Source organism: Parasteatoda tepidariorum, chromosome 12 (genome assembly GCF_982258835.1).
Source record: "Parasteatoda tepidariorum strain Cologne lab strain chromosome 12, Ptep-v5.0, whole genome shotgun sequence".
Classification (NCBI taxonomy): Eukaryota; Metazoa; Arthropoda; class Arachnida; order Araneae; family Theridiidae; genus Parasteatoda; species Parasteatoda tepidariorum.
In genome coordinates this window covers 56,955,661-56,969,930 of record NC_141766.1, presented here as the reverse complement: position 1 = coordinate 56,969,930, position 14,270 = coordinate 56,955,661, and positions in this window count along the sequence as shown.

Here is a 14,270-nt window from a genome sequence, read left to right as displayed (position 1 = left end):
AACTTTTAAAAAGATATACGTATCAAAACTAAAAACTTCGTTTAAAAATTTATCTTTAATTTTCAAAATTTACAAGCACAAATTTCGTTGACCATGGTAAATTTTTCATCTTTTTTAATGAATAAAATTAAAACAGTTCCAATCTAAGAACGCTTTTTGAATATCAAAATATAGCAAATCATTTTTTGCATAATTGAATTGCATTGAAAATTGATTTTTAATGTCACCCATAAGCTACAAATAAATCCCGATTTTTTGTAAGAAAAAGTGGTTAATTATACCTATTCAACATTTTCCCATTCACCAGTATTGCCTATTCACTAGTATTATACAAAGACGCTTTGAAAAGGGTAGGAATACTTTTCTTAATCCCTAAACTATAGAAAAGTTTACGTGCTATAGAAACTATAGAAAAAGTTTCGTATATAAGTTTACGTGCAACTAACATTTCAACATTACATTTCAACATAAAATATTTCAGCTGCGTTTTTGAAACGTTTACTAAAATATTTCAAATGGTTTCAACTGTCATGGCTTTCAGACATTTTTATTTATTTTATTTATTTGTTTACTTATTTAAAAAAAAAAGCAAAGAAACAATAATATTCATAAAGAAAGATTAAGATGACGCAGATTTTTTGGTTATTGCTCTTATGAAACAGCAAAACTGTATAATTTGCTTCTCAATAAACGAAAAATGTTTAAAAATTAATAGTTAGCAGTTTGAAAAGAATAGCTTCATGTTATTTTCGAGTGTGTTTTCTACGTTTTTTTCACGTTTTGTGGGCGGCACATTTAAATATGCCACATGCCACATGCACATATACATAAAATGCATATATTGTTATAGAATCGACTTTGTTATTAAGAGTTAGCTATTATTCTTCAGTTAGTTTAGTCATTTGTTTTTAAGACGTTACAGAAATTTTATAGTTGTTGAGCAAATAACTATTACACATAATTATAAAATATTACTTTTTCGATTTTAGTTTTAAAAGTAAAAACAAATTTCAATATCCGTTATTAAAACAGCCTTAAAATTGTTATTAGATTTTTATAACTCAGTTTTAAGTTTAATAGGTTTTGTGATTCCTTTATATACAATATCACTTAAGAAAATTAATTAATTAAATAAAAAAAATGCGGATTACGTTGGTCAAAAATAATAGGTTAATTACAATTTTAATTAATTTAAAATTTAGAAAAGATACTTTGAGAAAATTTTTAATTTTTGAAGAATTTTCTAAATGAAATGTAACATCTGGGAAATAATTATTCAAATCAATATTTATAAAAACAGAAACTGACATTTCCTAATCAATAATTTTGAAACACTTAATAGGAATTCTAGAACGTTTGTAAAACGTTTCGATTTAAACTTAATAGATGGCGCAACAATAGTTTGGAAGAACAGGAAAAATGTTCCTTTAATATCACAGTATTTTTCTTTTCTTTTTTTGTGTTTATCTTATTTCTTTATCTTATTTTTTTCCATTCGCAATCTTCAAAATTTTTTTTTATTTCTTTATTTTTCAGAAATAAGTAAAAATTGGATTAAAAATTTTAAAAGTATATAAACTATTGTTGTTTCAAAATTATTTTTTTAATAACAAATACTCGTTGCTCGGACATCGTTACATCGGATTTTATTTCAGTTCGAAAAAATATTTTGTTTTTCTCTTTCTTTTTTTCAAAATTTGACTTGTATTCCGAAAGAATAAGAATTGCATAGATGCAACATTCTTCTAAACCATAAAATAATTCAAAATCTTTTATTTATTTATCCGCATTATTTCCAATGAAAGCTTAAATTCCGGGGTTTTAAATGGTTGAAAATGCTAAGTTATTAGTTTAGTTCTTCTCTGAAAGACAACTAGTATGTTGATAACACGATAGTTTTCAAAATTCTTTTTTCAAATAATAAATAAAATAATTAGTAAAAATAAATAAAATAAATAAATAACTATTAAATAAATAAAAGGTTTTATTCAATTATTGTGATTGTATCAGATTAACTTAGTTATGTTATTCTAGTTATTTACTATTATGAAAAACCAAAATAGTCGGTAATGGTTGATACAAATTAAAAATTTTACACAACAACCGTCGAAAGCTGCAAAAAGCTGTCCATTTGCTTAAGTGGTCAGATTATAAAGGTGATCAACTTATAAGGAATGATGGGATGGGTCACAATTTTATTCCTATCATTGCTTATGTAATGTAATTCTTAGATATATCATGTTACTTCCGTTATTTTTGTTATTTATAAACTTCTTATACTACCAATCAAAATAACGATAAATGAAATTAAATTCGGATGGATTTTAAATATTTCCGTAAACTAGAATAATCTTATGTGCAATAAAACAATATTAAGTCTCCGAAAAATTGAGGAACCAATATAGTGATAAGTTACATTTTTTCTAAAGTCTCATTTTTATATCAAGCTTTCCCTTAATATTGTCTTCAAATAGGTATTCAATAAAATTCAGAAATTTCTGCAAGATAGTAGCAAAATATACAAAATTATGTTATTGTCTACACATAAATCGTGGTCTTTTTCCACTGAAAGCGTTTCTCCTAACTATTTGAAAGCGTAAATTTTAACACTAAACATGCCAATACTTAATCTATACCTATTATGAATTAATATGTTTCTTGATTTAATGTATGAAATAGGGATATTAGGAAGGAAATAAACTAAAAAAAACTTTATTATAATTAAACAAAATTGTATATTGCCAATTTTTATGTATTACCAACACATAGAATAAGAATTTTCAATTTATTGCTACACGCATTTTTTACTTATACAGGGTGTTTCCATTGTACATTTTCCGCAAACATATTTCTTCTACTTATTATTATTTCTATAATTCTTATAATTATTCTTAGAATTATAAGAATATATAAGAATTATAATTGTCACTTTTTCTCACACAAAAATGCCAATCTAAAATTTTAGGTACTTTCTTGAAATTTGAATTCACAGTTATTCTGATTGAACTAACTACGCAACAGTCTTTGCAGAAATGTGCAACAATTCTCATGCAGTATGTTGAACACGCATTACATCGTAATTTCTGATCCAATGACTTTATAAAGCAACAAACTGTTCTCCCGGTCAAATGACCGGTTGTGGTAGAAATAGGTATACGATAAGTATTAATCGGAACAAACAAAATATAATAAATAAATAATAATAGAATATTAACTGTATATAATTGTTAGAAAAAGTCATGAAGTCAAATAAGTAAAAACGATAAGATGATAAGCTCATTATAGATGCAAAAATTCTTAAACGGTCATTTGACCGGTTATGTTATGTTTAGGGTTAATTATATTGTCCCAATCCTTCAATTGCAGGAAATCATATATTGCTCTTATAAATCTTATATTGTCACAAGGTAATTTGATTATTTCTTTAAATATTTATTAAGCATAATTCGAGTTTTTTTCGTTACCAAATGCGTAGCTGTTATTTTTCACTGGGTTCTTTCTTTTATATAGTAATAAATGAAAAAGCCTCAATCAAAAGGTTCAAAAAATGTGATCCACTCCTTTCAGTAATCAGCAGTTTAAAAAAAGAGGTCTTAAAAATATCTTCTCTGTAAATCAAATAAAACTTTGTCCTTTCCTTTACTAACATCTTTTTCTAAAAGAGTTTTTCTTTTTTTCATTAACCCTTTAACGTTATTATTAATCTAACAAAACACGTTTAATCATTAGAGAAAACCAAGGCTTAAATGTAAAAAAAGTGCAATGTTTTCCTCAGTTGCTAATTCCGGTAGATATAATTCGAAATATATTATGCTAGCGCTGAACACATATGGCAACGTTACTTTTAAAAAGTAACGAGTAAAAGTACAAGTATTTTTAAAAAAAGTAACGAGTAAAAAGTAAAAAGTTCTTATTTTAAAAAGTAACGAGTAAAAAGTAAAAAGTTCTTATTTTAAAAAGTAACGAGTAAAAAGTACAAGTAAAAGTACAAGTACTTACAAAAAAAGCAACGATTTAAAAGTACATTTCTAAGAAATCGAAAATTCAAAGTAACCTAAAATTTTATTGAATAATATCCTTATGTTCTTTAATGTTTTCGCAAAATTGTTGTTATTTATTAAATTATTTTTAATTAGGAAAGTTATGGATATTAATGCATTTTTAAATTCGGAAGAAAATTATAATATAATTTTATAATGTAATCGTATAATATAATTTTAAAATCAAATATAATTTTATTATGGATTTGCACGAAAAATAAATGTTATCTATTAATTTTAATTTTGAGTTTATTATTTTTATTTATTTAAATTACCATTGATTTAAAATTGTTTTACTCTTTAGAAACGCGTTTTAAAAGCACAAACATAAACAAAGCAAACACGGGGTTTCTATAGATAGATTCACGGGGTTCAGATAGCTTTGTGATCTTTGAGCTAGTAAAAAATAATTGAATGTACAGTATAAGTTGAAACAGAAGGTATTTAAACACGAAGTTAGCTGTGAATGCATGTATATTGCACATTAATTTTATAAATTAAAAAAAAACATAAGCATTTTTTTTTATTTTAATTTTTCTATTTTTTTTTTTTTTTTAGAAAGCTTATCGAGTTTTAGAAAAAAGTAACGATTTCATTTGATATTTCCGCTACAAATACTTGTACTTTTTCCCTAAAAAAGTAACGTAAGTACAAGTAAAAGTACTAAATTTAAAAAGTAACGAAGTACAAGTAAAAGTACTAAATTTAAAAAGTAACGAAGTACAAGTAAAAGTACGTACTTTCTACTTGTACCGGCGGTACAAGTAACGAAAGTAAAAGTACTGCCATATATGGCGCTGAACTTTTAAATTAAATGCATAATTTTAGAATTGTAAATTAAAAATTAACTTTTTATAAGTATGAAAATTATAGGAAGGACTTGTCGGGTGCCATGACTCAATAGTATTTGTTTGTTTTCTCCAAAAAATAGAAATGGAAATTTTAAACGGAGGAAAAATGTATGGACGTTTCTGGCTTTCTGGAAACTGCAAATAGTTAGATAATTTTTACTGAAGCGCTTTGGTATTGCTTCTGGTAAAATTAACAACAAAATATGGTTTTATAATATGTGATAAAATTTTGATAGTGTGGTAAAATTTGGTAATTTTGTCATGATACTTTAGAGAATAGTATAAAATTCATTTATTCGGTAAAACTTATTTTCTTGTTTTGAATTTTTTTCTGTGTGGTAATAAGAACTAAACCAGAGTTTAAATTTTTTAACCAGAATTTTAAAACCAGATTTTCCGGTAAACTATTACCATACGAAGGGAAAAAAATAAATGAATGGTTTAAATATCATATATTTTGGTTTTAGTAACCAGAATTATGGTTTTGTTTACTAAAAATGTCATTACCATGCAGTTTGGTAATTTACCAGAAGCTTTTTCTCCGTGCATGAATGAAACATATTCCCCATAAGTTTAAATTTGGAATAAAATAACATTCTGTAACTATACTAAAAATATATATATTACGGCGAATGACCGAAATAGGTGGTTGTTGACTTTCACCGGTGAATGTCGACAAACACCAAATACGTAGGTGAAAGATCGAATATTTCATTACATTCTTGTACAGTCGGACCCTCACCGGTGTATGTCAACAATCACATAGTCACTTTCGTGAATGTCCGAAATATTTGTTATATCCAATTTTATATTAATTTATTCGTTGATATTATTATATTTATTTGATATATTTATATTTATTCTGTATTTTAATACTTACTGACGATAGATTAGAAGAAACATCAGTGTTTGGAGTATCGGGCAAATATATACCGGGCAATGGCACTTGATCTTGAAAAAACATCAGTGTAGGGTATACCGGGCAGTGGCACTTGACCTTAAAAAGCATCAGTGTAGGTTATACCGGGCAAATGTATACCGGGCAAATGTAAATGTATGGCCCGATACTCCAAACACTGATGTTTCTTCTGATCTATCGTCAGTAAGTATTAAAATATCGAATAAATGTAATTATATCCACGAATAAATTCATATCAAATCGAATGTAATAAATATTTCGGACATTCACCAAAGCGACTATGTGATTGTTGACATTCACTGGTGAAAGTCAGAAATAAGGGTATTTAGCAAATATTTCGGACAAACACCAAGCTACTACGTAAATGTTCGAAACTTCGGTCATTCACCGTAACATATATATATATATATATATATATATATATATATATATATTAGCTTTTTAAAATTTTAGGATACAACTTTTTACGTCTCATAAGATTTTTGCTGCGTTGTTGTCTTAGGAGCTCAAGGCAAGAAGTGCGATTGTTCTTGTTTTTGAGTAACGTCATCTGTATCCAAGAATTCGATTTCTGCCACACCTATATGTCACACCCGTTTATAGGACGGACCAAATCATAGATCGATTCGTTCATCCATAGATAGTAGTTTTGAACTAGAGGACGACCAATTTCCAATTCAGTACTCCCAGAGGTATAATTTATTATGTGAATATGGAAGACTTTGTGACCCGACAGATTTAATGTGCACCATTTGCTAAGCTTAACTGAAAAGAGCATAAGAAAAAAGTTGTATGCTTTTTCAGTTGTTTTCGGGCTCCTTACTTTCAAACACAAAAATTAAAATTGTCAATCGAATTAATTGATGGAATAATAAAAATGTATGCTACACTGAGGAAAAAAGTATAGTTAAAACTACTAGAATATGGTTAAAATTTATCGTATTTGTCTGGCTACATGGGAACATCAAAAATCTCGGTAATTTTTACCGGAGATGGTAATTATTTTGATAAAACTGAGAATAAAATATGGTTTTTATAATATGGGATAAAATTTGGCAATTTTATCATGATACCTTAGAGCATGGCATAAAGATCCTTTATTCGGACAAATTTACTTTTCAGTTTTGTACTTTTTACTACTTTTTTGTACAGTGTGGTAATAAGTAGTACAATTTTGAAAAACAGAATATTCGGTAAACCGTTATCATATGAATAGAAAAACTATCAAATGAATGATTTAAGTATCATATCTTTTGGTTTTATTAACTAAAATTGTTAAATATTCTTTTAAAATAACAAAAATGTTATTGCTATACAGTACGGTATCAGAATTTTTTTTCTTTATATTTCAAAGATACCGCCTTACAATTTGTTAATGTATTTATATAATTCAAAGCATAAGTGAAAAATAGCGTCTGAAAAACAGCTGAAACTTTCTTCGGGTGCCATATTGCCATCGAATCATTTTCAGATCACTTCAAATTTAAAGATTTAGTGAATTGAATCTAATATTTAATGACACCACCTTTGTCTGTTAACTATTCTTAGGCGCCATACTTACAGTCTCATAGTTTCAAAATGTCAACTAACTTAACCAATGGAATGATAAAAACAAATTATCTATTAAAATGATAACGCTTTTTAACGTATTAACTGCATTTATGTAATTCAAAGAACTGACGCAAATAGTGCCTGGAAACTATTTCCAAACGCTATGCTTTTATAATTCCAAAACTTCAAAATATCAATTTAATTAACCAACAGAATGATAAAAACAAATCCTTCATTGAAATAATATCACTTTTCAATTTATTAACAGCATTCATATAATTCTACGCACAACCGAAACTAATAGAATTTTTACTTCAAGTTCAGCACGTTTTGGACATAAAAAACTTTTCCGATGAAAAACTACCGTTAATACAGATATTTTTTCTATTGGAGCTATTAAATTATTAATATTTTAATAACTTTCAAAATGAGGGTGGATATCTTTCGGATAATTTTTTTTTATAGAAGAAAAAAATTCATTCGTGACATCGATATTACGATACTTAAAATCATGAAATATTCGTTACAGTCCAAACCCCCAATGAAAACTCTTTTTTTATCAATAAGAAAAATATACCTCAGTATCCGTGAATATAATTCAATTTTGAGGAAATGGGAAGCGCCGCTTCGTTTAATCAAAAAAAGAATAAGAAAACACCCATATTGAAAGAAAAACAATTTTAATATTCTAAAAAATGAGTTTTTTTTTTATTAATAAGTATAGAAGTGAGAATATTCGAAGATGTTTATTGGGATTTTAATAATGTCTTGATATACTTGATTAAAATTTTTTTTAAATTTCTTAGGTTTTGTTTTCAATCAGTGGTATATTCATTTTTATTTCATTTTATTGTTTTATAACCGTCGCAGAGCAGGTGACCCAATTTTTGGGGTTACGACTACTAATGTTCAATTCCGTTACCTTGTAATTTTGAACCCAATCCAAAAGACAAGGGAACTCCTGGAGTAGTGGGAGAAATTTTGCCTTAGTGGAGGACTTTTTGATGGAACTAACCCGCATTTGCGTTACGTGGAGAAGAAGACTACGAGAACCTCCAACAGTTAGCCTGATAGCAAAGGGACTTTAACCCATGATCTGTCTACCACTGAGGATATTTCACGTCAGCACTGTGGTCGGTGCAAGCTGGATGCGGAATTCGTATCGACCAGCCATCGCTGGATTCGAACCCGGTTCATGTCATTGGAAAGTGAACGCTCTATCCCCTGAGCCATCGATGATCTGGTATATTCATTTAAAAAAAAATTATATATAATATTCAATGAAAATAATTATTAATATCTAACTTTAAAGCGTTTAATATGTAGATCACAAATAATAGCTATAAAGTAATTCATTTTAGAATGTACATTATGTAGAACACTGATAATATTTATAAAATGATTTATTATAGAGCAGTAAAATCAAAATCACATAAAATATTGTTTGAAACCCCAATGATATAGTAAAATGTATGAGAACGCGGAGGCTCTGAGTCAAGCGTTCGCCTCTGAAGGAAATGAACCAGATTCAAATCCCGGGGGTGGCTGGTTAATACGGTGGCTGGTTCTGCTCCCGGTTCGCAACAACCACAGTGCTTACGTAAAATATCTTCATTAGTTGATGCATTATAGGTTACAATCCCCTTGTCGTCAGGCAAAGTGTGGGTGGTTTTTGCGGTTTTCCTCTTGATGTAACGCAAGCGAGGGTTCGTTTCATAGAAAAACAACTTTTCACGAAGGCTAGTTCGGTCCAGGAGTTTTCTGGGTTTGATCCAGAATTATACGGCCACGGAGTTGAAAATTGATAGTCATAGCCTCAGAATTGGTTTGTTGTTCAACGCCAGTTATAAAATGAAATATGAAAAAAATTATGTTTTGATAAAAATATAGATGAATTTTGCTCTGAAAATGATTTTATTATTTTACATCTAGTAAAGAAACGAAAGATTGTGGTAAATTTGCTAAAAATGCTTACCAACCATTATTTTTTAACATATTTAGTTTTTTTTTCTCATTAAAATATGAACATTAATTTTAATTTTTAATGACGCATAAGCTAATTTAGACGAGTGCCTTTTAATATTCTTTTTTAAAGTTGTTTTTGATCACACTAGCCTTATGACATTGATCTATGCAGGATATGTCTTAAAACTTATTATTTAATCTAACCAAGTTTAACCCAAGACGAAATTTTTGATGGATTTTGTATGAGGGACCAACAGGAATAAGATGGTTACCATCATTATGGTCCATCAGAAACCATTTTACTTTTTAGAGGTACCATCAAGACTGATCTTAAACCCATAAAAGGAATTCATACAACCCTATGCTAGCCCAATATGAGCAAATTCAACGTGGTTTGATGGTCCAACAGAAACAATCCATCATGAACCAACATATTTTATTGATTTCTATTTTAGCATCCCATCAAAAACTATCTTACTTCTTAATGGTACCATCAAGACAAACCGTCACCCCTCGTTAAGAATTTTATTACCGTCGTTGAGCAGGTGACCCAATTTTGATTTCACGATTACCAATGTTCAAATCCATATCCTTTTAATTTTGAACCCAATCCAGAAGACAAGGGAACTACTGGATCAAGTATTGGGAGAAATTTTCCCTCGTGGAGGATTTTTTGATGGAATTAACCCACATTAGCGTTACATGGAGAGGAAAACCACGAAAACCTCCTACGTTTAGACTGACGGCAAGGGGACTCTAACCCATGATCCGTTTAACACTGAGGATATTTTACGTCAGCACTCTGGTTCGTACGTACCGGGTTTTGTTTTCCAATGGCGCCATTTATGGCTAAGAATTCGACTTCTGTCTCACACATGCGTCACTATCCGTTTACAGAGCTGACCCATTCCTACATCTATTAATTCATCCAAAGATCTTAGCTTTGACCTTCACCAGAGAATGATCATCTTGTGGAGAGAGCAGATATCGACAATGTCAACCTTTATCCATGAAAAGGTGCCCTAACGTAGAATCGAGTTAACATGTCTTATATACTAATGAATCGCAATTGTATTTTTGTAGTGGTAGACGCACTACAATCTCTAATTCAGTACAATTTTTCATTTAAAAATACAATTTCGAGTAAATAATCTTATTCTTTTTAATAAAAATTGAAGCCTACTAGGGTAAACCAATCAGTGAAGGAACTCTAACCAGTGAAGGAACATTTCATATATATTGATCAATAATAAGAATATGAAAATTTTTCCTTAGATTGATTGGTACCAATAGCTTACTGCTAAACAATAGGAAGTCATCTAGCAATGTTTTAGATTACCTGGTCAAATGGACTTCGCTGGAAAAATTTTTGAATTTGTTATTATCTCTGCAACACGTTGTTTCTTTGAAAAAATTATAAGGTGAGTGTTTGTATTTATATGCTTGAAATGGAATTAATTGCATGTAATAGTTTTACTTTTCTCACTGTGAAAAAGAGAATTTAAAATATAGTTATTGAAGTTACGTTTTATTTTTTTTAAGCATCATAGCATAATAAAGTACTGAGGTAAGGGGGTGTTTATTCACTGGATCACCAAACGATGAAAAACCAGTGAAGGAACAAGTGTTCCTTTACTGTTTTTTTTTCTAAGTTAATGAAAATAAAAGATAAACTTTAATTTTCTTGTACCTTTAGTGATGTTCCGCATCAAAAGTATGTTACAAATACGAAAAACAACTTCTAACCAGTGAGGGAGCAGGCACGTTCCTTTACTGGGCATAGATTTCCCAGTGAATGAACAGTATGTGTTAATATGTTGACACTTTAATTTTCAATTCATGATTACAAAAAAAAGTTAACATTTTCCAAGTATTTATATGCTATAATTTCAAGAATAGGCTTGTGTTTAAATATTTGTATGGCTTATAAATTCATAAAGAGCATTAAAAAATAACCAAAATTAAGTGTTCCTTTACAGGGTATTCATTCACTGGTAAGAGCTGTTCCTTCACTTGGTCTTCTTACTACTTGTTATTTGAACCTCCAAAACTTTAAAATAATATTATGCAAGTTCTCTACAATTTTTTTACATAATTTGCAATTAGTAACAAATATGTTGACACTGTCATTTAACTAAAATTACGAATTTTGAAATTAATATGATTTTTTAAAAGGTAAGCGAAGCTTAAGTGTTCCTTCACTAGTTAGTTTACACTATATTCATTATATTTCTTGAATAGTTTTTGAATATTTAAAATTTCGGCAACTGTTAGTCTTTACTATTTCCCTTTTGATATAATGAAGTGGATTCGCATTGATCTCATCACCATGATATATAAACAATTAACTAAATACATAATACCTGATAATAAAGGGGTGAAGTTCTTAAGTTATGACAAAATCAAATAAATTATGCTATACAGGAATGGAGATCGATCGTTCTCTGATTCAAGTCAAAATTACGATCTGTGAATGAATGAATGGATGTATGAATGGGTTCGCCCTATAAACGGGTGTGACGTATGGGTGTGGAGAAAACGAATTCTTGGCCATAAATGGCGCCACTGGAAAACAAGAACAATCGCACCCCTCTGCCTAAACAGGCATACGTCAGCAACAACAATCACTTGATTTCAATCATTGCTGATTAGAATCACTGATCAGAATCACTTGATTTGAATCATTGATCAGAATCACTTGATTCGAATGAATGATGATCATGAAGATTATGCCTCCTCAATTTCATGACAAACGGCATGATTGTGGCAGTTCGTTTGTGTTACACAGAGAAAAAAACTACATAACCCTCCCTGCGGTACTTCATTGGGAGCGGCTTGCTAAGTTATCATTGACACTAGATATGGTTAACTAATTGTTGTTATAGGAAAATAATGTACTTACATTGGCATTAAGATAATAAGTTTCTGTCCACTAAGATGGAATAGTACAGAAATGTCATTCTAATTTAAAAACACTTCAAGAGGTGACATAGGAATTAAAAGATATGATCAACTTCATTTAAGTAAAAAATATGATTCCGGTATAATTAGAAATTGTCTATCAATTTTATCCGACAAATAAATTGGATTTTGATTATTTTAATTGATGCGAACACTGCCATATGATGCATGCGCGATGCATATGTGACAAAAAATTAAAAGACTAGAAAAAACATTGCAAATCGGTGCTTTGTCAAGTGATGGTCTGGTTATAAAAAATGCGTCTATGAAAACTTCAGGGCAATAAAAACGTTTCTTTAACACTTACAGATTTTAAGCTCCGATGCCTCTTTGATGCCTTTTGCTTGAAATAAAAATATTGTTATTCCTAAAAAATCTGTTTTAGCTTTTACTTTAAAATTTAACGAAAGTTTGAATTTTGAAAATGAATGATTATTGAAATTGATGTATATACAGAAACCCTTGTGCATTTTTAACCATAAACCTTCTTATCTCACATAAGTTATATATAAACAATTTCAAATTTAGTTCAAAACATGTAGACAAACATAAAATACTTTTGCCTTTTTTACTATATATATTTCCCAAAGTACACTAAGAAACGAACCTGTTTAAGAAATTCACAATGGTAAATCCTCTTAATAAAAATATTTTTGTAAAATGTTCTCGTAAAAAATGCTTGCTTTTAATCTTACAACATACTTGATGAAATTTCTCCTTATGTACCACAGTTAGCGTCCCTGAAGAGATCTAGCGAGTTTTAAAAAAAGTTTCCATAGCACTTTAAAGACATTTCGCGACGTGACAAAAGAATTAAAAGACTAGATATAACATAGCAAACCGGAGCTTTATGAAGTGAACGAAATCGTGATCTGGTTTTGGAAAGGTGTGTATAAAAACTCCTAAGCCATAAAACTGTTTCTTTTACACTTATAGATTTTAAGCACCGATGACTCTTTGATGCCTTGTGCTTAAAATAATCAATAAAGATAAAAATATTGTTACTCATAGGAATTCTGTTGTAGCTTTTACTTTAAAATTTAAGGAAAGTTAGAATTTTGAAAAGGCAAATAATGCCGAGACTTCATCGTCTTTTGAAAACGTTTCTTATTGCATGTTTCATTTCTTTTACAAAGTGCAAACATCAAAGTCACTCTTATGTCTAAATGTTTTTATAACTCTATTCCTTGAGAGAGATGAAAAAACTTATGAGATGAAAATTTATGAGATTAAAAAACTTATTAGATGAAAAAATTTGTTCCTCTAGTTCCTATTACAGTTTATTGCTTTCTTCTAGAGAATTAGAAACAATGGCAAGTAGAAATACTACTCTAATTTTGCGAAATATTTCTATCTTCTAATTTTACAAATGGCAATGGTCCTGGATAGGACACACGAGCTAAAAATTTCTAAAAGACCAAACGAAGACAGCTTTGACTTGAGTGCCGGACGGAAAGTGGAAAAGTAGTTGGCCGAAACAAGCCTACAGACTTATTATAATAAAAGATAGAAACATTCTGGGATAGATCACTTATGGTAGCTCTTAATGTGGGATTTAACTGGTATGAATGGAAGGCCTAACTTGTGACTTTATGGGCAACCTGGCGTAGAGAGAATTAAGTAAGTAAAAAAGTCTAATTTTGTGTAACATTAGTTACACTGAGTGGCCAAATCATTATGACCACCTCAGAGTTTTATGCAAATGAGTTATTGCGTCACAGCGTTGCCGCTAGAGGGCAAGATAACCATACCACGGGAATGCTGGACAAGTGAGTCATCAGTTATACTGTGTTGCTTGCTCAGATATGGGAAAGAAAAGTATTTAACTGAATTTCAACGTGGAATGATTGCGGGTGCGAGATGTGTCGGAACGAGCATCAGCAAAACGGCTGCACTTGTGAAGTGTTCTAGAGCAGCAGTTGTTAATGTGTACAAAGAATGGACAATCAAACAAAAAACCGGATCTCAACGTCAGACTTGTGG